The 24296-nt window shown below is 51.4% G+C and overlaps 1 protein-coding gene across 4 annotated transcripts in view; it reads right to left on the bottom strand.

The window, feature by feature from the left end:
• Positions 1–24296, bottom strand: part of Kcnb1 (potassium voltage-gated channel subfamily B member 1) — a 90889-nt gene that overhangs the window by 10345 nt on the left and 56248 nt on the right. The gene's annotated exons all lie outside the window — the stretch shown is intronic.

Genomic DNA, 24296 nt, shown 5'->3' on the forward strand with positions numbered 1-24296 from the left:
GGCACGGTCAGCACCCAGCACAGCATGACCGTTACACAGAGAGGGCACGGTCAGCACCCAGCTCGGCACGGCCCTCAGACACGGTCCTCGCAGCCATCTCCTGTCTCTCTCACCAGCGACTTCATGGCTGACCAAGTTACAAAAGGTAATGTCTGCAAACCCGTTTATGACATAGACGTGAAAACTGAAGCTAGAAAATGAAGTCAGTGTCAGGCTTGTCAGGCAAGCAGACCTCCTCTGCAGAAGCACAGGGAGTGAAAGGCTGCCTGGCGCGGTTTGTTACAGCCGTGCAGCTCTGCAGCGGCAGCAGCCTGGGCGAAATAAGAAGGAACTGCTGTGGCTGCCTCTCAATAAAATGATATTTATAAAAATGTTTTTTTTTGGGGGGGGGAATGTGGCTGTGGGTGTAGTTCTGGGGTGCAGTGCTGATGCCCAGGGCTGAGCTAAGCAACTTTTGTCTTATGGTGTGTGTTTGTTGTCCTTTGTTTTTGCAGACAGGGTCTCATCTTGCCACCTAGGCTGGCCTCTCCATCCTGACTCTCCTGCCTCTGCCTCCCCAAGTCCTGGGATTATGGATTCCACCACACACAGTTTGTATCTAGTTGTTAGATCAACTCTCTTCAGTGTTATTCCTGTCAGGAATTCAAGGCCAGCCTGGTCTTTATGAGATCTCACCTCCCCATTCCCCACATCAAAGACAAAGGAAGTGTCCATAGCTCTGCTGAACAGAGAGAAACTCAGCGGTGAGGGGCCGGAGGATGGCTCAGTGGTTAAGAGCACTGGCTGCTCTTCCAGAGGTCCTGGTTTGAGTCCCAGCACCCACAACTGTTTGTAACGCCTTTTCTTCCTGGGGACCAGAGCCCTCTTCTGGCCTCTGCTGGGACTGCACACATATGGTGCACAGACATATATACGCAGGCAAAACACTTAATCACATATAATAAATGAATAATTATAATAATAAGATATGGCCGAGCCATGATTTGGACCCATGTTCCTCTGATCCCTCAGTATGAGCTCTTGAGTCTTGAGTATGTTAAAAGTCACATGAGGGGGGTGTGGTTGCTAAACAGACAGCTCAGTGGTTAAGAGCTGGTTTTTCCAGAAGACCCGAGTTCGATTCCTAGCACCTTAACTATCTGTAACTTTAGTTCCAGGGGATCTGACAACATGCATATACCCTCATACAACACACACACACACACACACCCTACACATAGCTAAAAATAATAGATACAAATCTTTAAAATGTCAGATGAACACTAAGGCACTAAGGGTCATTTGCTAACAATAGAAATCCCAGTATAAGAGCTGCAGTTTGCTTTCCTGTGGGTGCAGATACTCTGCATGTGTCTCGGCAACTGGAGGGAAATACTAATTTTTGGCTCAAGGGCCTCTCTCTGCTTTACTGGCTTTACCAACTGGTCCCTTGGGTCAAGAAGAGGGCTTGAGGGCTGGTGGGAGGGCTCAGTGGGGGAAAGGTGCTGTCACACAAGCCTGGAGGCCCGAGTTCAGTCCCTGACACCCACATAAAGGTGGGAGGAGAGAGCTGACTCCCCAAGTTGTCCTCTGACGTCATCCTTGCTTTCCCTGGATACAAGGGCCACTCCATCTTCAGGTCCCTTCATTGTACTGCTGTGCCGTGGGGATGCTGACATCTCATTCCAGTTGTGTGTGTGAGTGAGTGTATGCACATGTGCAGATGTGCCCATTGCTGCCCAGAATCTATAAGTGCCATCCAAGAGGGCTGACTCTTAGCCTGTCTGTGTATCCTGCTCCCACTCGAGAGCACCATCAAATTCGTCAAGCTGAGTGCCTGCGGCTGGCCACGCCAGGAGGGCTCATCCTGGCCTTTCGCTTGCTGCGCTGTGAACTTGAACGTCGGCCCGCAGACAGCTGTGCCAGCTGTGCCAGCCTCCTCCCATCAGCTGGCTTTTCTGCAGCTGTTTGTGCAGAACATGAACACTCCCAAACAAAGCCTGTTTCTGTCAGCCCGGCACCAACCTGTGCGTGTTCCTGTTACCTATGCTACTCTGCAAAATAATTCACTCACCTTTATGTCAGCCACAGTCTACAAAATGACACATAAACCTACCCATTTTGCCTGCCTAGTGACAGACGCATTAATAGCAAGATAAACTTTGCTGTCACTCTCCCTGGGCAGCTGGGCCTGGCTCTGCCACCCTTGGACTTGAGGGCTGGCTTCTTCCTTGTCTGCACAACAAGGCTACTTCCTAGGGTGGATCTTAGCAATTTCCTGGAACTATCTGGTTGCATAGCTGCAGTCCACAGAAGGAGTGCAACAGGCATCAGACAGGCATCAGATAGGCATCAGACTGGCATCGGACAAACAACAGACTGGCATCGGACAGGTATCAGACAGGCAGAGGACAGGAGTGTCACACAGCATCCTGCAAGGCACAAGGTGACCCCTAGAAACAGAGCATTATCCAGACTAAGGGTGTGAAACTCTGGGGCAGGCACGTGGTAGCCCCTTACAAGTTCTAGAGCAGGGACCTGTGTTACCTTTAGCACAGGCTAAGCACACAGAGCTTGGGTGGTATAGGCACAGTCCTTAGGTTGAATCCTGTTGGCACCTGTTCCCATTTCTGATTCCAACAGGAATGGATCTTGGGGGCATCTGTCCCTTTAAGAGCTGGGAGATTCTGTTTCCTCAGAGGCTGGCAGGGTGCAGCTGGCACCTGCTCCCATTTCTAACCCCAGACAACTCTGGTCAGTCCTGCATGGTGAAATGAGTTATAGTCCCGGCTATCTCACACCCGCAGAGTGAATGGTCTTCGACAGTAGTGACTTATAGACCTGGCTATTGGCAACCCCTGTGGCTTGTTACTCCAAGGCTGTAATATCTGTGCATCCAGAGACAGGCCCTCTGAGTCCCAGTCCTCTTGGTGTGTGTGTGTGTGTGTGTGTGTGTGTGTGTGTGCTGCCACGGTGGGAGGGGAGAGCCCAACGTATCAGCTGTGGGCCCCCATTGTATGTCCAGGAGCATGTGTGTCCGGGCAGCCCAGAAACATCCCTAATCTCACTGACAAGGTTCGTTCTTCTAGACCACCAAAGCCCTTGGAGTCAGGACCACTCTTCCTGCCTGGGGAACTTCCAAATATTAGTTAAGCCCTCTGTGCCTTAGTTTCCTACCTTGGTAGGCTGGCCATCACTCTAAGATTGAGGTAGAGTCCACTGAAGGCCCCTTCAGTCGGTATGGCACACTTGCCCCTAACTCACTTCTTCTCTTCAGCTCGTTTGTTTATAAGCTGGTTGGGGACTTGGGCTCGATTCTTAGTGGTTTTGTTCTTTGGCTGTGTGGCCTTGGACAAGCAGGCGACTTTCCCTCGTTGAGCCTCCAATGCTTTAAATGTTGAATGAGGCGGAAGTGGCTGAGCAGTTGCCTATGATGGTCACTAAGTCCATCTGTCATTAGGTCCTTATCCAGGACCTAATCTATTACTAACCCCTGCATGAACCTTAGGCCATGTGTACAGGTCCTGGCATGGATGGTTAAGTCACCATACAAGGTCCTCCTGGCCCTGGGTCAGGTCTAGAAAAGTCCCTGCTTTCCTGGGATTAGAGCCTCACTGGATCAGAGCAGGACTCCAGGCTCTAAACTCAGAGGCAGGAGCCAGCCTGAGGGGACCTGTGCCCACATTCTCTTCCCATGAGGAGGTCCCAGGAGTGTCCAGAGTATGCCAGACAGGAGAGGGACGTGAGAGGGATGCAGGGCTGTCTGGATTGGGTCTTCTTCAACTGCTCCGGCCCAGGGACAGTTCCTATAGTTGATGCCACCTCCCGCTCTTTCTCTGTCCATCCAATATGGAGGACAAGGCATCAAGTGTTCACGTAGCATAGGCCTCAGCAGAGAAAGGAGAGGCTGCACCCACGGTCACTCGACCCACCGTGGTCAACAGAGACGTAAGGATCTTTAGCAAATTACTTAGGGCATTTGGGCTCACCAGTTACTCCTACGTGTCTGTAATTACTGTAGTTCCTAAGGGCTGCAGAGAAGCAACAGCCACAATTCCAAGCCACGATCCGACAAACCAACGATGATCTACTCAGGTACTGAAATAGCCCTGAGCAAGCTCTTTGTGCTGTGCCCTCAAGGGGCTCAGGAAATGCCATGGAAGAGGTACGAGGTGAGAGAGAGAAACCTTGCTCTTTTCCTCTCTCTCTTTTTCTAAGACAGGTTTCACTGTGTAGCTCTGGCTGTTCTGGAACTTGCTCTGTAGACCAGGCTGGCCTTGAACTCACAGAGATCCGAGACTGCCTCTGCCTCCAAATGCTGGGATTAAAGGTGTGCGCCACCTCCACCCATCTGTTAGACTCAATGTAAGCATTATAACCATGGCCCCACTCACGTCACCGGCGACTCACGTCACCAGCAGTTACCTGCATTGGCCCCTCACAAGACCAGCCCTAAGAACCAGTCAAGAAGTGGACAGGACTCATGAAGCCCCACCCTTTACCTCTGAACTACTAGTTATTATAGGCCCCGGGAGAGGGGGAACCATGGTTGTGTGCCCGATGCTGAATCCAGCAAGCTCCAAGCAGCAGCTCTAAGGCCACACCCACACAGGCTGCCTTATTTAACCTCAGTGGCTCGAAAAACAAAATAAATAGTTACAAACTATTCTTATGAGAGGGATTTGTGGAGTGGGAGGGGAATGAGAGAGAGGTGGGACAGGAGAGTGGTCAGTATTTAAAGCGAGCAGGCGTGGAAATGTCAGCACACAGTAGTTAAAAACATTAAGAGCAATCACTGAATTACACATGAGAAGTGTGTGGATTATGATATGTAAAGCGGGCATCAATAAAGATAAGGACTCATTTTCTGCTGAGGATGTCCCTTTGGTTTCAGTCCCCATGACCTCAGGAGTGTCACAGACAGGGTCTTATTATGGGACAGAAACTCAGGATCCTCCTGCCTTGGCCTCCTGGCAGTGGGGGGGTCCCAGGTGGCTGTGAACCCAGCTGCTAGCTAAAGGGGTGCCACTTGCAAATGGAGTTCTGGCTCCTCCACCTCTGCCCGTCCTGGAGGAAGTCACGCTGAGCCCATCGGTGGGAAAGGGAGGTGGAGGCAAAGGCACCTGATTCCGCCAAGGAGAGTGGGACCCGACTCCTTCGTGGTGTCACCCGGCTTTGACTCTCACGGCCCTCAGCTTTGTGCACCCACCCACTCTCTCTGGCACTGACTCAGGAGCTGGGGTCTGAGAAAACAACCGAAGGACCTGCTTCCCTCCTGCTTCCCTCCTGAGGTCACGGGGACTGAAAGCAATGGGGCGTCCTTGGCACAAAATGACCCCTTATCATTTTTATCGGTGCTTGCTTTGCCTATCATAATGCTTTTAAGTGATCGTTTGTTAACATTTGACATGTGCTCTCTTGGCGGGCCTGGGATGTGGTCTCAGGCCGTGGGGTTCCCCAAGAAGTGCTCAAGGGCACAAGAAGGGACTCCTTTTATGGTCCTTCCGCTTCCTGGGTTTTAAGGGGGGTAGACAGGGGAATTACATCAGGGAGTTTTAATTGGAAGGGTCACTGGCGAAAATCCGATTAAGGGATTGGGAGCAGCCTGAGGAGTTGTCCCCTCCCTGACTGCTGCAAGGGGCTGTGGGGAGGTTGGAGTGGCAGGGGATGCTGGCGAGCACCTGGTCCTGGGCAAGAGAAGCCATCACAAGAGGACAGGAGTGTAGGGCACAGTCCAGGGACATCCAGCCAGCCAGAGCCTAAAGCATTCACTTTCCTCAGTTGTCCATGCTTCAGATTGGGAGCTTTTGTTTATTGGTTGGTTCGTTTGAGACTGGGCATATAGATCAGGTTGGCCTCGAACTTGAGATTCTCCTGAGTGTTGGGATTTCAGGTATGCACCACCACATCTGGTTAAAATGGAGAGATGTCACATAAAAATCCAGATGTTTGGATTCCCTCAACAAAACAGAGGTGCTCCACTAACCTGTACTTCCACTCATGACCGCTAGGTGGTGCTAAGGAGCAACAACCGCTTCCCAGACAGACTCCCAGTGCCTCAGGACCTTTGCACCTCACATTAGGCCTCCGTAGCTATGTACTCCTGCAGTTCTGGCCCTACCTGGTACTATGATAATGAGAATAGTTATTAACAGACCTGCTACTATGTGTAAAGAATATTCTAGAGGTCTCCATGGCAGAAATGGGGAAGCGAGAGGGTGTGAGGGAGTCCTACCATCCTGCCTTAATTTGTCCTATATTGACATCCAGCCAATTCCTGTTCACAAACATCACCAGATTTGACCTTTCCTGACCACCGTACAGCCACCACCCTGTCCCAAACATCATCAGACCTCACTGGTACCACTGCAAACAGATGTCTCTCCTGTCCCCTCAAAAATCACTGTGCAGACCACACCCTCCAGTGTTTATTCCCTCCTTCCATTGCTGGGTGTGGACCATCTAGGATAACAACTACATTTCCCAGCTTCCCTTGCTGCGTAGATGAGGTCCTGTGATCAGGATTAACCCCAGCACAAGACTGCCCTTTTACAGAGAAGCCTGCCAGCTCTTGGTCTGTGTGGTTTGCATCTCCAGTCACAGGAGCTTGGTGTGCACGTCAGTAGCATCAGTTCCAGCCTCTCTGTTCTCTCAACGCAGGCCTTTCTAGCCCCACCATAGTCTCTATGGTCCTTCCTGCCTCAGTGCCTTTGCCCACGCTATCCCTCATGCCTGGAAGGTTCTCACTCCACTCTGCTAGCTGACTGCTTCTCCTCTGTGAATTCAGTCGGAGGTCACCTCCTCAGGGAAGCCACCCCAGCGGTTGTCCCTAGAGACACAGGCTTCCCTTCTCTCAGAACTGTCCACAGGGTATTTTCAGCGGCAATGTTTTCCACAGATACTTTCCAGTTTGTGGGCATGCGCTGAGTCTCAGACCTGAGTCCTCAGGGACTGTGGGAGACCTCAGCTAAGCTGCACGGAAAAATGGGTATGGTGGCACATGCCAGCCACCCGGCACTCAGTCTGATGCAGTTCCAGAATCGATAGTTCCAGGACAGCCTGAGCTACACAAGAACCTGTCTCTATGAATGAATGAATGGCCTGTAAGAGTTTCAGTGGGTTGAGCACTGGTCTGCCATGCTCGGAGCTCTGGGCTCCACACGAGCATGAACCAGGGATGATGGGGCTCTTGTCACCCTGTACTTGAGGAATGTGTAAAGGAAGGTGGGACCAGAAGTTCAAAGTATCAAAGCTGCAGAGGGAGTTTGCGGCCAGCCCAGGCTCCATGAGACCCCCATTTCACGAAATACAGGAGAGGCCTGCAAATACAGTTCAGTGGTGGAACACCTGCCTATCTGAAGTCCTCAGTTCAATTCCCAGTGCCTCATTACAATCAAACAAAAGCCTAGCATCGGGCCAGCAAGAGGGCTCACTGAGGAAAGGGGCTGGGTGCAGAGCCTGGTGATCTGAGTTCGATCCTGGTGCCCACGTGGTGGAAGGAGAAGAGTCCCACAAGTTGTCCTCTGACCTTACATGCACGCTGTGGTGAGCACACGTGTGCTTACTGTGGCCAGGCACACACGTGCACACTGTTGTCTGCACACTGGCACACATGCACACTGTGACACACACACACACACACACACACACACACACACACACACGCATGCATGTTGTGATGAGTACATACATACACACAATTAAATATGATTCAAGATATGCAACACAGATATACAGAGAAAAAAACTTTCCCTGCGGAGGTCAGGGCTGGGAATTGTCTCGCTCCTGTCTCCTGAGCAACCTTGTGAAGGGGAAGCAGAGGTCAGACCTGGTCCACATGGGGGAGACTAGGGAGATGTCCCTAAGGTTCCCTTCTGAAAGGGAAAGTCCGGGACTCTGTCCTCTGGCTGGGTGACTATCAGTCCCCTAGACCTGTTGAGGATATGAGAAGCCAGGGGGACGGGACTGTCAGTCAGGACTGACAGATGGCACAGGCTGTCCCTGCTGTAGAGCACACCGGGAATATAATTAAGAGGTGTGCGGCTGGCCAGGCAGGATGGCGTTCACAGGCTCTAAAGCCTCTAACTGGTACCTCTGTCCCCTGGTATGGAGAGATGTGGAAATGGTTCCTGAGAATCCAACCATGTTAGCTCATAGCTGAAAACACGCCCTGTGGGTCAGGAGAGATGCTGGGTGGGGGACCACACAGCCAATGGCTAACGCTACAACAAGGCCTTCAGGAGGGTCATCTTCATAGCCACGTTTGCTGGTAGACGTCCACGAACTGTGTCAGCCTGAGTTTCTGCCTCTCGGCTGGGGCGTCTGAATGCCACTGATATGTCACTCAGGGGAGGTGAAATGCAGGGACGACAGGCTGCATGTCTGCCTTGGCACTGGGATGTCACTCAGGGAAAGCAGAACGCAGTCTAGGACAGGCGCTGTGGTTCTCAAATTCCTGGGTGTGCAGACGCTGCTGGGGACCTCGGGGAGTTGGAAATGGGGCCCTGTGGGCTGTGCCTCGCTCAGCCCTGGACAGGGTGGAGTCCGGCTTAGTTCCTAGGGAATGCCAAAGTACAGAAGGACTGGAAGATGGGCCTGCGGGAGATTTAGGCACTGCTTTGTATGACGAAGGCTTCCCTCCGCCACGGTCCTTGATGAAGGAGACAGTCCTTGCTTGTCCAAACTGCTTTATTCATGGCCGGTGAGGTTGCAAACATCTTACTCAGGATAGACCAGGGATTAAATACATTTTGCAGGAAGGGCTGCCCAGGAAGGGAAGCTCATTGGTTAAACACTCCGGGCCTGTCTAGATACCTCAGTGGCATGGAGAACTCTAGGTTTTCATGCTACGTGACCGGTTATTATGGGCCTCTTAGTGGGGTGTCGTGGTCACGTACTCTAGGACAGGAACATGGTCGGAAGCTAGTTCCTACCCCTGCCATTCTCAATTATGAGATTTGCTGGGGTTCTGAACTTGCTACAACCTTACCAGTTCTTCTGTCTGATGGCACCGTCCAAACTGCCTCCCAAACATGGAGGATGGGTTGGCTGGTGGATCAACATGGTTTTCTCATCTGGTCTCACAGGAGTCACTGACACAAAATAGACAGGTGAGGAGTTGGAAGAGTTGCCTTCTAACTCCAACTGGGCATTCGCAGGCAAGGATCTTCATGTCTCTGACCTTGCTCACAGAACAGCCACCGAGAGTCCAGTGGGCTCCGGCACCGTTCCCTTCCCCGGTGACTCAGATCCAGTGGTTCTCTCACTCCAGGACACAGCCTCCATCTATGCCACAGCAGAGGAAGTGACAGCTGAGTATCTTGTCTAGGTTGACCTTGAGCTTATGATCCTCCTGCCTCAGCCTCTGGCTGGAAGGCCAGGCCAGGCTCAGTCTGATCCCTGTCTTCCTTCAGGCATTTAACACAAGAAGGTAGAATGAATGAAAACCATTTCAGGAGTGCTGGAGATCGAACGTGGGGCCTTGAGCACAGACTCAGTGACGCCTGGAAATGAACAGTGACCTCTGTCCTGCAGGAGGCCAGCAGCTAATGTGTTGGTTAAGATCCTGTACTTGGGGCTGGTGAGATGGCTCAGTGGTTAAGAGCTCTGCTCTTCCAGAGGTCCTGAGTTCAATTCCCAGCAACCACATGGTGGCTCACAACCATCTGTAATGGGATCCGATGCCCTCTTTTGGTGTGTCTGAAGACAATTAGGCTGTACTCATATACATAAACAATAATAAATAAAAGATCCTGTACCTGGGCTGCGATGTGGCTCAGTTGGTAGTGCTCGCCTGGTGTGCATGACTGTTACCTCAAATAGTGGTTCCGGTGTATTCATTCATTCATTCATTCATTCTTCCATTTGCTCGCTCACTCATTGACATGCCAGGCCTCGTCCTAGAGACCCAACAGTAAACAGTTCAGGCAAAAACCCAAGTGTGTGTGTGTGTGTGTGTGAGAGAGAGAGAGAGAGAGAGAGAGAGAGAGAGAGAGAGAGAGAGAGATCCCAACAGCCTTGCAGAGAAGCGAGTATACTGACCAGAAGCAAACAGGTTGGTTTGGTATGATAATGTCTATGGAGGGTGAGATGGACCGGTGAGAAAGAAGTGGCTACTAAGTTGTTTGTTTTGGCTGGCGGGGCTGGGCCTCTGTCTGGGCTCAGGCCTGAAGGATAAGGAGAAGCCGGCCCTCAGGAAGCATTCCAGGTGAAGGACAGCGGGTGCAAAGGCCCTGGGGTGGAAGTTGCTGGGCAAGCATGTTTGCATTAGGGAGAGGGGAGGAGGGTGACAGAGGTAAGAAGCAGACAGGAGAGGTCCCGCTACACCAAGTGCAGCTCAGGCTGCGATGGCCACTCACAGCAGAAGGGCATTACAAGGAGACACCCCAGAAAGCGCCGCCATTTTTATCCTCTGAGAGGCGCTGGCAGTGTTCAGCGGTGCCCACGAGACACTGTGGGCAGCACAGTGCAAACCTCAGAATGGATGCCGATGGGAGGTTTAGTCACGAACCTGGAGGGGCTGCGTTACTGGAAAGGAAGAGAGGCTGTGGGGAACCCCAGCTGCAGCACTTCTGAGCTTGGGCCTCTGTTCCCAGAGCCCTCTCTCTGCCTCCTCTGTTCCCTCATTCACTGCATCTCAGTGATGCAGCCCAGGGAAAGTCATGTGCTGTAGGCAGCAAGTGTCCATGTGCTGTCCTCTCATACCAGCAGAACCCCCTAACACAGACACTAGGCTTAGATATTACATTTCCCAGCTTTCCTTGCTTCTAGATGGATACTGATGTTTGGCCAATAACATGGGAGTGGAAGTGTTGCGTGGGCTTCCAAAAAATCCCTTTAAAGCAGAGAAGATGGCTTTCTCTTTCTAGATTTTTCTTCGTCCTGCTGCCAGGGATGATGATGTGATGGCTGGAACCATTGCAGCCTTCAAGCGCCATCATGCTGTAGCTATACTCTCTAGGGAAGACTGAGAAGAGAAGAGCTGGGGCTGTGATGAGCTTATAAAGCCACCACACTGGCCCTTGACCGTTTACACTCAGATGAATGTGAGGAATACACACTTCTCTCTAGAATCTAGAGAAGAAACATCTGGAGTCTAGATGTCTCTCAGAAGACCCAACACAGCGATGGTTAGCCCAGCAACCCTCCAGTAAATGGAGACTGTAGTGCTATTTGCACATAGGACTGTGCCCATCTGACAGGTGGGTCTACTGAGGCGGTAGGCACCCAGTTGCTCAGAGACCTCAGGCAAAGAAAGGACTCAGAGGTCAGTGCTTTGAGCTCTCCTCTAGTCCACAGGACCAGGCAGAGCCTTCTGTTTCATCTGCTCCTCCCTTCCTTCTCTGGCCCCAACCGGCTTCACTTTTTCCTGTCGTGGTTTCGTCACCACTTTGTTTGCCGTGACCTGGAGTGTCCGGGAGTTGTTTTCCTTGGGGTTCACACTCTGGGCGGGAGGAAATGTCATCTCCCCAGGAAAGTCTAAAGTGCTTTATCCAGATGGAATCAACCCACCACCCTGGTCCTTACAAGTGTAAGGTAAGGTCATGCCACTCCTTAGAGTCCTGTGGTGGCTTCCTGTTGCTCTCAAATACAGTCTCAACTCACAGAGGCTCACGTGGCCCTGCCTGCACTGGCCTGGCTGGCCTCTCAGAACCCCCCTCTCCTGCCCTTATCCACGGTTTCACCTCCTCTGGTCATACCAACCACCCGTCTACCCCTTTATATGGCGAGCTTGCACACACAGATAACAATAAAACAATGCCGGGGGTTTGGGCTCACACAGCCTGCGCCTGCGTGGCCGCTGAGGAGGTGCTTTGTGAGAAAGCAGGGGAGCCAGAAAGTTTCCAGGAAAAGATGGTAGCGAGTGCAAAGGTCCTGAGGTTGGGGGCAAGAGTAAGACTGAGGACAGCACTGGGCCTGGAGCTAGGATGGGAGGTGAGGGCTTCAGTCAGAGATGAGAGAAGTGAGGCGGGCCTCTATGACCTTAGACCTAAGGGGGCTCCTTGTCAAGCTAGCAGGGGGTCCTGTGGCCTAGGAGCTTTAGGACCTGACACCCCCACATTTAAAGACAATTTGTAGGGAGGCTGGGGTGGAGGCAGCAATCTGAGTGAGCGAGGAGGCCATGGCATGGGTTCAGACAGGAAGTGGTGGCTGCTGAGAACTCAGAAGCCGAATTCAAGGCATATGCTGGGACCAACCACGTGGCTGATGGTGCAGGTCTCTGGATGCCAATCACTGGCTCCCCAGATTTTGTCCTGTGCCACCAGGAGAGTGGTGGCATTTCCTGAGACAGAGAGAGTGGCTTGGGCTGTGGCCGTTGGCTGAGACCCTGAAGGGAACAAAGGAGCTGTGGAGGATCTGGGGCAAAAGTGAAGTTCCTCAGTCTTTTGACAAACATTTATGGGGAACGTAGCTCATCTCTCTCACTGAGAGTTAAGTTCCCTCCAAGCCTCCATAAGCCACAGGGCACACACACGCCCATCACCAGAGTGAGCACAGGGACCTGGGCTGCTCCCGGTGGCCTCCCTTCTTCCCAGCTGCTTTACTCACAGAAGGCCATTTAAGACATGTTCCTCCTTCTATTGCCTACCAGTACATAGCAGGTGTCTAATAAATGCAGACAAAGAAGACAGAGCCACGCTTATAGCTCAGGGTATAGTGTCTTGAGGGTGTTGAGGCTACCCCAGAACAGGAAGAGCCCAGAGTTGGAAGGTGGCCTGTCACACACGCTCTGGTCCCTCTCGGGCGTGGTGTCTACTTTCATCCCACTAAGCATTGCAAACTTCCAAAGCATCAGGAGCGTCAGACTGAGCAGACTGCTTTAGCCTGATCTGGACTGAGGACCTGCAGCACATGAGGGCCTGCTCCCCAAGGCCACCCACAGCCGAGACCTCCACCCATGCCCCTCTGCCCTAGGGTTCTCCCTGCTAGGTGTCAAGCTTCACATTGTTTCAGGGAAGGTGTCAGGCCATTCATTCATTTGTTCACTCACTCACTCACTCATTCATTCATTCATTCCTTCAGCAAATAATTATGGAACCCACATCATGCTTCAGGTGCCATCCTGTAGCTGGAGGATACAACAGCAAGTGGACAATCAGACCCTATCTTGATGTGTATATGTGTGTGCATGTGTGTGTGTGCATGTGTATGTGTGTGCATGTGTGTGTGCATGTGTATGTGCTTGTGCTCACGTGTATACCTGTGCCCATGTATGTGCATGTGTGTGCATGTGTGTGTGCCCAGTGGTGTTTCTGTGTGACATTTGGGGCAGGAGAAGCAGACGCATGTCACAGGAGCAGATCATTCACACATCACTTCAGAGCTACAAAGGCAAGAACAAGGGTGTCCGGGGTCACCAGGTGCTGGAGCTGATCGCCACAATGACCAGGGGATTCTCTGAAGAGTTGGGATGGACTGGATGCCCTCTGACCCTGAGGGTTCACATGTTGGAGATGTGGCTCTCAATGTGGCAGTGTTGAGGAGATATCTTTAAAGGAGAGGGAATGAGGTGGGGTCTTAGGTCTTGAGAAGACTGTATATCTGAGGCTGGCCCTCTGGCCCCTCCTCAGCCTCAAAACCTTTCTTCCCCAGCCTCTGGCTCCCCAACTTCTAACCCTCTGTTGGCCATGTGATCTCTCCTCTCAGACACCAGTCACTGTAATGCCACCTGCCAGGAAGTCTTGCAGCCAAGAGGCCCTCACCAGAGCCGGCTCTATGCTGTTCTGACTTCCAACCTGTGACACAGAGAGCTAAATAAAGCTCCTTGCCCCAGGGATTCTGTTACAGTCATGAAAAGCTGGCTAATAACGTAGCAGCTGTCTCAATGAAGCTCAGAGAGCTGTCTGCAGCCCGGGAGAGGGACGTCCAGGCAGAGGAAGGGTTCGTATCACCAGTCCCCAGTCACGTGAGTCGGTGCTGTGACTTCCATTCTGTAGACAGGAGAAATACTAATGTTTACTGAGCACCCACTCACCGCGGGCCATTCTCTGTTCCGAGCACTTCACACACAACAAACTACGTCACGTTCTGGGTGCTGGGAAGGTGGGCTCAGCAGGCTCCAGTTTCCGGGCACCCTCTTCTGCCCTGCCTGCCTAACTGGCCTTTCTTTCTAGCAATATCTTACTGGTCCTTCAAGCTCTGAGCTCCTTCTCCCCCCACCCCCCCACCCCCCCAGTTGCTGTGGATAAAATGGGCTCCAGTTCCTTTGGGGCAGCTGAATCAGTGAAGTGGTTCCCACTTCCTCTCCCCACCTCAAGGACCCCCAGTCTCATCTGGGCACACACGATTCAGCAAGATTCTCACAGCAGTGTCATTCCTCAGCTGGCCCCAACCTCTGCCTTCAGAGGACAGTGCCGGGCTGTTCAGGCTACAGGGAAGGCACACATCCGGTCTTTAGAAAGACCTTAGATATCTGTGTGCACAGCTCCCTCTTGGTCTACACTTTCTTTAGCGTTTCTGCAGGCTGATATTGGTAGTCAGCCAAGGGAAGGGCCACAGGGTCAGGCCTGGAGCTGGGGTCTGAGGACGCACGTCCTGTCCTGCTGGGCTTTCTTGGCTCTGCTCTGATGCTTGTAGGCAACAGAGGGTTAGGCTAGCTCCTGGTTCTCTACACAGCTGGGCACTGGACTTCCTACAGCCTCCTTCCGGGGGCACACGAGTACATCCTGGCTCCCACTGACTAACCAGGTGCCTCCAGGACTGAGCCAATGGTGCTTGTGGGGCTAGGGCTGGGGCGGGGGCAGGGTGCTTACTAGATGAGACCCTGGGTTCCATCCCTAGCCTGACCTCCCCTGCCAGGGTGGGGACGCCAGAGTCTTCAAGTCCTCTTGCCCTGGACAGGCCACGCCCAGGGAGTTTCCTGTAGTATTCCTTTTCAGAGGCCAAGGAGTAGGACTGTCCCCCACCCTGCCCTCCACTTCCTCCAGAGAGCCTGACCTCTTTGCTCTGCAAGGATGGAGTGGGAAGAACACAGGGCTGGGCCAGGCTGGTGTGAAACACCGGGAAGGGTGGGCAGCCCTCACCAGCTCCACAAAGGCCTGGAGGTGTCTACAGGGTGGCCTGGTTTCACTGCTTCTCAAAAGACTCCAACGAAGAGGGCTAGTGTGTGTGTGTGTGTGTGTGTGTGTGTGTGTGTGTGTGTGTGTGTGTGTATGTGTGTACCCTCCAATAAGTTAAGTTATGTGAATGAACGAAGCCAGCCCTGATGGCGCACACCATCGGCCCCAGCACTGAGGAGGCTGAGGCAGGAAGACTGTAAGCTGGAGGTCAGTTTGAGCAAATGGAATTTAGCTCAAGTCCACAAATTTATGGCGATGTCTTTCTCCTCCACTCACAACACATTCCAGTCCCTAGCTGGGTGTCCCTCCCTCCCCTAGATTATAACAAGCAAGCTCAGCTCCCAGGGGAGCCCACTGCTTCTGAGCACATGACAATAATGACAGCAGCAGCTACCACAGAGGGAGGCAGGGAGGCGAGGGGGCCCCCCCGGGATGGTGGAAGATACTAAAGTCACCTCTGTAGTTAGTAGGAGGAAAACATGGGGCTCAGAGAGGTTAATCAACTTGCTCACTGTCACACAGCTAAGTGACAAACTGGCTTTGTGCCCAGGTTGTGTGACTCAAAAGACTATGACCTAGCCCAGTGATGGTGGCCCTGTCCCTTGCGAGGCATTCTGGAAACGTGAAGAGGAGAGGGAAGGTGTTTCTGATTGCCATGCTACTGACATTGGGGGGAGGTTGGTCATGGTGGCTTTCAGCAGTGCAGACGAGAAATAAGGCCACTCTGATACACAAGTAGCCATGAGTCATGAAGTCACATTCTCACTCCTGTGTCAACAGTACACCAGACCTCCCTTCCATAACTGAGTGCCGGCTGAATCCCAGGGAGCTGGGCATCACCAGGGATGCCACAGATCAAAGAAAGAGTGTTCGTGACAGGCTGGTGAATGGCAGCCAGGCTGGAAGTCTGTGGGGTGAAAAGTTAAGAGCAGACATTTTGGAGGGATGTCTGGAACCTCAGGTTATGATGGGGTTATGCTCTGAGAAGTTGAAATGTTGGCAGTCAAAACCCCATTGACAAAGGGCTAGCGGCAATGGCAGCACCTGCCATTAATCCTGGCACTCGGGTGAGGAGGGGTGGCAGAGGCAGGAGGAGCTCTGAGTTCAAAAATAGCCTGGTCTATGGAGTGAGTTTCAGGACAGCCAGGGCTACACAAAGAAACCCTGTCTCAAATACCAAACAAAAACCAGAAACAAAACCCAACCAAATAAATACAATACCCTCTCCAAACTACCAACTTGCCGGCAGAGCCCAGCAGCTTCCCGACGCACCCATGGTGATCCTGGGAGTCCTGCCAGGACTTTCTCTTCTTTTTGCTCACTCCTCTCCCGTCCTTGCATTCAACAACCTGGAGCCTTGCACATGCCAGACAAGCACTCTACAGAGGACATTTATCTCTGGTCCCTAAAACTCAGGCTGGCCTTTAACCATTATCCTCCTGTCTCGAGCTTCTGAACAGCTGGGATCACAGGCCTCTGCCTCCAGGACAGTCCAGGCAAATCATTGGACTGTCAGACCACACAGCACCTCAGAAGCTTAGAGAAAACATCAACCAACCAACTAACAAACAAAACCCCCAAGATTCAAAGTTCTCAGTACAGTGCCCACCAGAGTCGTCATGGTCACTTCCATCAACCATCATGCAAATTCAAAATATCTTACCTCAAACCACTCCCAAACGGGGAATACTGGAAATATTTTAAAGGGGATTTCTTTGCTTTATAGACAAGGTTTCAGTAGCTCAGGTTGAACTAAATCTTTCAAATCTCCTGGTTCAGTCTGCCAAGTGTTAGGAGTTCAGGCATGTTCCATGGTGCTTGGTATAATCTATCTATCTTTCTTTCTTTCTTCCTTCCTTCCTTCCTTCCTTCCTTCCTTCCTTCCTTCCTTCCTTTCTTTCTTTTTTTCCTCTCTTGGTATAATTTTTTAAAGGTTCTAGGTAAATGGTCCAGTTGCTAGTTCCAGGACTAGCATGCAGGAAGGCCTGCCTTCAGGTTAAAGCATCACATATTCTAGGCAGGGCAGCCTGTGCCTGCAATCCCAGCACTTGGGAGGTGGTGGCAACAGGACCAGCTTTGAATACATAGCAGATCCCAGGGTAGTCTGTGCTACCTGAGATCCTGTCTTCACAAGACTTAACACAAAACACAAGATGTTTTGCTCAGTAGTACAAGGCTCACCTAGCATGTGAGAGGCTTTTCAATCTATACACACACATTGCAGACGCATACACGGACATGCCATTAAAACAATCTATAATGAATAAAATACCCTAATTTAAAAAAAGTCTGAGAAAAGTGGTACATGGACACTGATCTTGTGCCTGGGGTGAGTCCCCCAGTCTCACTTAGAGCAGCAGGCCCCTCTTCTGTAACCCCAGCCTGGTGAAACACAGAGTCCAGTCTCCTGCCTCCACTGTGGATCTTGGAAAACATGGTTAAATACAGGCTACCGCCAGCACTGACTGATCTGTAGCACAGGAGGCAGACAGGCCTGCCATCAGTGCTGGGTGGCTGGGTGGCTGGGTGGCTGGGTGGCTGGATGGCTGGGTAGCTGGGTGGCTGGGTGGCTGGGTGGCTGGGTGGCTGGATGGCTGGGTAGCTGGGTGGCTGGGTGGCTGGGTGACTGGCGGGGGACTAAGCTCCACACCCCAGCTTCAAATAAGTGCTGGAGTTCCCAACATGTCGGCTTCTGGCTTCTACTGTTTGCTTTCCAGAAGCCTCTTTTGGAAACTGTTTCACAGAAAGTGGCACAGCTATTTCTGCCCCAAGGCAGAGAAAATGAGTTTGTGGCAGGGTGCCAGGCCCCAGCTCCAACCCCTCACTACTGTGTGGCCTTGGGTAAGTCAAGACCCTTTCTGAGCCTGTGAGAGAGAAGGTTAAGAACCCTACACAGACACTTTGCCATCAGTTTACCTCCATAAATAAACTGTGTAAGGACAAAATTTAAGTCTCAGTCTCTCCGTCTTACCCCATTCCTCTCTCTCTCTCTCTCTCTCTCTCTCTGTGTGTGTGTGTGTGTGTGTGTGTGTGTGTGCACCCTGTGAGGCCACAAAAAGACTTTGATAGATCCCTAGGACCTGGGGTCACATAGTTATGAGCTGTTTGACATGAGTGCTAGGAACCAAACTCAGGTCCTCTGGAAGAACAGCCAGTGCTCTTAACCACTGAGCCATCTCTCCAGCCCCCACAAGGAAACTGTCTCTATGTTTTGAAAGTGAAACCCAGAGGACACAGGACCTAGACTTTGTCAAAAGCCAACAATTTCATTTACTTCCTTTCTCCTTCTTTTTGAGACAGGGTCTTGCCACTTAGCCCAGGCTATCGCCAAACTAATTATGTAACCTAGGCTGTCCCTGAACTTCTCATCCTTCTCTGTAAGCTGCCCAGGTGCTGGCATCCCAGGTGCTGGCATCCCACCACACCCTACTGTAAGGCCAGCAGTAATGAGCTTCCTGGGCTCCCTCTTCAAGGCAGGAGAGCGAGCAGTTCACACAGGACAGAGGGCATAAGGCGGAGGGAGGAAGAAAGGGGAAGAGATCTTATGGTCTTTTCCTTCTCAACTGAGAAAATGAGTTCTCAGATGCTCGAAGCTCTATGACACAGTGCTCCTGAGAAAGGCCCTTGTCACCTGTAACTTCTGTAGACCATTTCTAAGGGTCTCCATCCTCTCAGTTTGCGGTCACCACACACACCTGGGAGCAGCACTGTCCCCAAGCTGGCTAGTGTACACAGAGCTGCCACAGAGATATCCACAATGGGTTGGGTCAGGGCTGCTGGCTTCCCTAGACTCTCTCCCTACTGCTTTCGAGGCCTGTTGATTCTCAGGACTAATTAACCAAAGATGTGGGGGATGGGGAAGGGACCCTGACAATGGTCCTGTAAACCACCCATCAATCAGCTACCAGCTACCAGCCAAGTCATCCCAGCAAGTCTGGCTGTCACTCAGAGTTGGGTCCAGGATTCCAATTAAATGTTCTGATAATCCATGAGGATGTTCCGTGATAGCTGAGGCTGCCATGGGCAGGGGCGAGCAGAAGCTGGGATTCCAGGGGACTTGGGAGACACCAGATAGACTTGACCCTCAGAGCAAGCATCTTCCCTTGTATTGACTGATGGTGACATGCTCTCCAGGTGATGACAACTTATCTCACACTTCTCACACCTAGATTCTGAGGCTTTTCTTTTATCTTTGCCTTTTTGAGACTAGGTCTCATGTAGGTAGCCCAGGCTGTACTTGAACTCCATCTGTAGCTAAGGATAGCCTTGTATTTCTGACCCTCTTGCCTCCCTAGTGCAGTAACTGCAGTGTGCTGGGTGTGGTACCCAGGGCTTCATGTGTACCAGAATGGTGCTCTACACACTGAGGCACATATCCAGCTCTGCTGTGGTTTTAATCTACGCCGACCTTCCCAGAAAATGCATTTCCTGGAGAAGGGAAGGGACCCGAATTGTCTTTTCTTCAACTCAGATCTCACATGCTGAGACCATGGTACAGCCAACACCATGTCTGTTTATGTCTGTGCCACACTCTCTCCATAACATCTGGCAGTTCAGTGGCCTTTCCTGGTACCATCGTTGTGAGCACACATTTGCATATGCAAATGAACACAATGCTCACACAAATGAGCATAATGCGGGTCAGGTCATTTTCTTAAAATTCCCTGATTGGATAAAGTTAGGCATTATATTGATTTTTTTTTTTTAAATTATGTGTGTAGAAAATATGTTTTTTTGTTTTCAAGACAGAGCCTCTTTGTGCAACCCAGGCTGGTCTCAAATCCACGATCCTTCTCTCTCTGCCCCCTGAGTGCTAGAATTGAAGGTATAGTAGATCTATTATATAAAGATTCATAATCTGATGACCCCTACCCCTGAGAGGATGAATTTAGAAAGTCTCCACAGATGGAGGGACCTGGGGCTGGGTGTGGGGAGCCACAGGACCTCTGTGTCCTTGATCCCTATGAGCTCTGGTTAGTTGTCAACGTGTCTGAATTTTCAGTGTAAGCCTTTGATTTTCACTGTGTATGAGGGACCCCACCTCAGGCTGTTCTTGCCTCAGGTCCAGGCTCCTCTCTTTCAATGGGTATCCTAATGACTTATAAGATCAGCACACTCACAAACACAAACATGTACAGGCACATGCGTGTGCACACATATATACACACACACACACACACACACACACACACAAAGAAGGAGGGAGGGAGGGAGGGAGGGAGGGAAGGAGGGAGAGAGATATGTTCTTTTCCATCTTGCTCATGGTTGAGATTTCACGGCATCATTTTGACATAACATTCCGGAAACACACATTAAGCTAAACCATGCTTTTCTGTGCTAGAGACGTGTCACCTTCCCAGCATTGCAGAATGAACGATGACAGCCAATATTTGTCACTCAGAGATAACCCCCTCCCCCAAAAAAAAGAAAGAAAGAAAGAAGAGAAAATTCAGTGAGAAAGGAAGCTGTGCTCAAACCGTTCATGTTCCCTTGTTCATTTTCATTCACTTGCACTGCTGGGTGGACAGCAGTGGACACAGCTGCCCACATTTCTTCCTCAGAGACTATCAGTAGCATCAGTCCATGAGAAGCAACACCAGGGAAACCCAGTGCTGGAGGAGGGCAGAGCACAGCCCCATGACTCATCCACCCCTTCCATCAACATTTAGGGAGACAATGATTCCCAGAGTAAGCCTGTTCCCAGCCTCCCTTGCAGCTAGAAACCCTACCTGTGTCTCAGTTCTGCCCTGTAGAAGTGAATAGATAGGTATAGCTGTGATGTTCTTAACAGTGTGCTGTCTGCTTTCCTCTCTTCTATCCTGCTAATGCCCTTCTTTAAGACTTCAGTGCATTTTATTTGCTTGGTTTTGAGTCTTTGAGACAGAGCTCATGAAGCTCAGGCTAGCCTCAAACTTGTTACAGAGCCAAGGGTGACCTTAAACTTCTAATTCTCCTGCCTTTACTCCCTAAGTGCTGGAATTATGTGTATGTACCACTACACTCAGTTCAATGGGGTCCTGGGCTCCATTCATTTTATCAACTGAGTCTTCTTCCTCAGACTCTTTCTTATCTTGATTTTCTTGATTAATCCATTTGTTTGTTCATTGGGCAAGCATGTGCAGAGAGCCTGTGCTGGGGATGCATATATAACTGAACAAACTCTACCTATGCATCAAGGAGCCTCGAGTCCCAAACAAGGGAGGAGACTCAAGTAGCTCTTTAAACAACAGGACATATAGAGTCTGAAACTGTTGCTTCAGTTTCTAGCTGCAAGGGAGGCTGCAAACAGGCTTTCTAGCTGCAAGGGAGGCTGGAAACAGGCTTACTCTGGGAATCATTGTCTCCCTAAACGTTGATGGAAGGGGTGGATGAGTCACGGGGTCATGCTCTGCCCTGCTGGCTGCCCTCCTCCAGCATTGGTTTTCCTTGGTGCCTTGAGGCAGTAACTTCAGGTCCCTGAACTTTATTCTAGTAAAGCAAAGACAGCATTTTCCCACAATCAGGAAGAAAAAACACCTCGGGGGAGCATGGGGCCAGCCAGAACTCACAATCCACTTCCAGCTATTCTAAGAGGAGACCGGGAAGACATACTTGGAGACTCCTAGGCTTTGTGTGGGAGCTGAGGAACCTGGGTATGTGTGTGAGAGGAGGTGAGGAGGGAGGTCTATGCAGAAGGCTAGAAGAGCACAGGTGAGTGCACACATGACACAGCTGCCTGTGGGGCAATGGGGAAGAGTTTGCTGTCTCTTCTGCAGTGTCCCACTGGAAAAGACTGGGGGGTGGGGGATGGGCTTAGAGAACATGCCCAGGGTGTCCCAGAAAGCTATCAGCAGGCAGAACTGGGCCATGGGAGTTAATATCTGCTGTAGGTGCCTAGAGTCTTGGGAACTCTCTAAGGCCAAACAGAGTCTCTGACTCCTGTCCCTCGTATGCCACACTGGCTGTTCCTATGGACCTCTATTTTTTGGTCTTTGAGGCAAACTCCTTTAAAGAACCCACGTTCTGACTGCTTTCTAGTGCCCACTGCCCTGGCACAAGCCACCTAGATGTCCCACAGACACTACCATGTCTCCTGCTTATCTCCCTACATCCTTTTCATCTCCACAATCTACACTGTACTCAGAAACAGCTTTGTAAAATAGACCCCGACCTGTTCTGGTCACACGTCCTCTGAGGCGCCTCCCACTCCTTTGCTGGAATATAAGCCCTGGGTCTCTGTGGCTTTCAATACCTCTGACACTGAGATCTTGGCCCACACTTACACTTTCACCCACGTGGACTCTTCCCTGGCCTTCCATGCTTCACCTAGCTGAAGCCCCAGGGCCTTTGCACTGAATTCTCTTTAAGCAAGTCTCAGTCCCATCTCAGAAGTCTCCTTCCCAGCCTCAGGTTTCTGCTCACTGCTATGATCCCTGGCTATGTTCTAGGTGCTGGGGATGTGGCCCCATTGGTAGAGCACTGCCTAGCATGCAGGAAATCCCAGGTTTGAGCCCTGCAGAAGCTTGATGTGGCAGCATGCACGTGCCATCTCAGCACTAAGAAGATGGAGACAGGGGCACCAGATTGTCCTGGGTCAGCCTTGGCTACATGGAGAATCCAAAGACAGCCTGGGCTATGAGACCCTGTCTCAATCAAGTAATTAAATAAATACAGCTTCTTAACATTCACATATACTGAGAGTCTCTATGGGTTTCCAAATCTTTGGCTGATTCTTTCATGGCAAACTGACTGCTATTCATGCTTGTGTGTGGGGTTCCTGATGGGAGGGTGTGTGTTATAAACCTACCAAGCATCTCCAGCACGTGCTCCACCAGCACAGAGTACATGCTCAGTAAACGCTCACTGGGTGACTGAGTACATAAGACTTGCCCCAGTGGCAAGGGTGAAATGCCCGACTTGACAGCTGGTGCGTTTTCAGAACATGGGATGGAGTGGTTGAAAATGATTCTCCGAGGGCCACACTCGTTGCACAGTTGCGAAGCTGAGACGCAGAAAGGGAAGGAAGGGGTGCAGTCATGGATCCCAGCCACACAGCCAAGGCCACGCCACAGCGGCTGAGCCAGAGCAGGCCCTAGCTGGGCCGCATGCCTCCCTCTTCTCCTCCAGACCCCTTCATTCCTCAGAATTGGCACTGCTCAGTCTTCCAACCGTCCCCTTCAGGGCTCTGCTCAGTCTCAGTCGCCCCTGCCTCACTGAAGGAGGGAGAGGAAGAAAAGCCCCCACCTTCCCCTCTGGGCTTCAGGAGTGTGGCAAGAACTGAGTTTCCTGCTGTCCCAGGACAGGGTGACCCAATCCAGAGGTCCCTCTGCCCCAGTTTCCCCTGTCTGGCCCTGCCCCCCACCCCGCCCCATCCATGCTGCCACTGGATGAGTTGCAAGGGTCAAGCTCTCTGAGCCTGGCTCCACATTTAAAGTGGGACAGGAGCCATGGCACCACCAGAAACAAACAGGAAACCTCATCTTGCGGCTTCTAGCTGTCTGCAGTGTTACAGCTTAAGCACCCACTGTATGCATTTTCCAAAGTGCTTTTGTGCTATCTGCACCAGAGGGCAGGGTGTGAAATATACTTTCTGTCTGGCAGCACGGGCTCTCAGCCGCAGACTCAATTTCTGTTCTTCAGTTGCAAAACACACTGTCAGTTCATCTCTGCAAACCCTATCAGAGAAAGCTCTCCCCAGGCCCACTGAACAGCAGAGCACCAAGCAGGTGGAGGTCATAGGCCAGCCACCGTCTAGGGGAGGTGGTGGCACCTGTGTGTGTGTGTGTGTGAGTGTGTGTGTGTGAGTGTGTGTGTGTGAGTGTGTGTGTGTCTGTGTGTGTATGTGTGAGTGTGTGTATGTCTGTGTGTCTCTCTGTGTGTGTTTGTGAGTATGTGTGTGAGTGTGTGTGTATATGAGTGAGTGTGTGTGTATGTCTGTGTCTCTGTGTGAGTGTGTGTGTGTGTGTATGTGTGAGTGTGTATGTGTGAGTGTGTGAGAGTGTGTGTGTGAGAGTGTGTGTGTGTGAGTGTGTGTGTGTGAGTGGTGGGTCCTGGGGCTCACTGATGGTCTTTCTCTATAAGCCTTGGCTGCTTCCCTGTCTGGGCCCTGGCAACTCCTCTTTTGGTTTCTCTAAGCAAGATGTCAGGTTAGGGAAACAGATTCCAGCCTTTAATGAAAATAATGAGCTGTGTAAAGCAAGGGCGCCAGCGCCAGCGCCAGCGCCGCAGAGGATGAGTTATGTGGATGGGGGGAGACTGCAGGGTGGGCGGGTGGCCGAG

This window comes from Arvicanthis niloticus, chromosome 2 (genome assembly GCF_011762505.2).
Source record: "Arvicanthis niloticus isolate mArvNil1 chromosome 2, mArvNil1.pat.X, whole genome shotgun sequence".
Lineage (NCBI taxonomy): Eukaryota > Metazoa > Chordata > Mammalia > Rodentia > Muridae > Arvicanthis > Arvicanthis niloticus.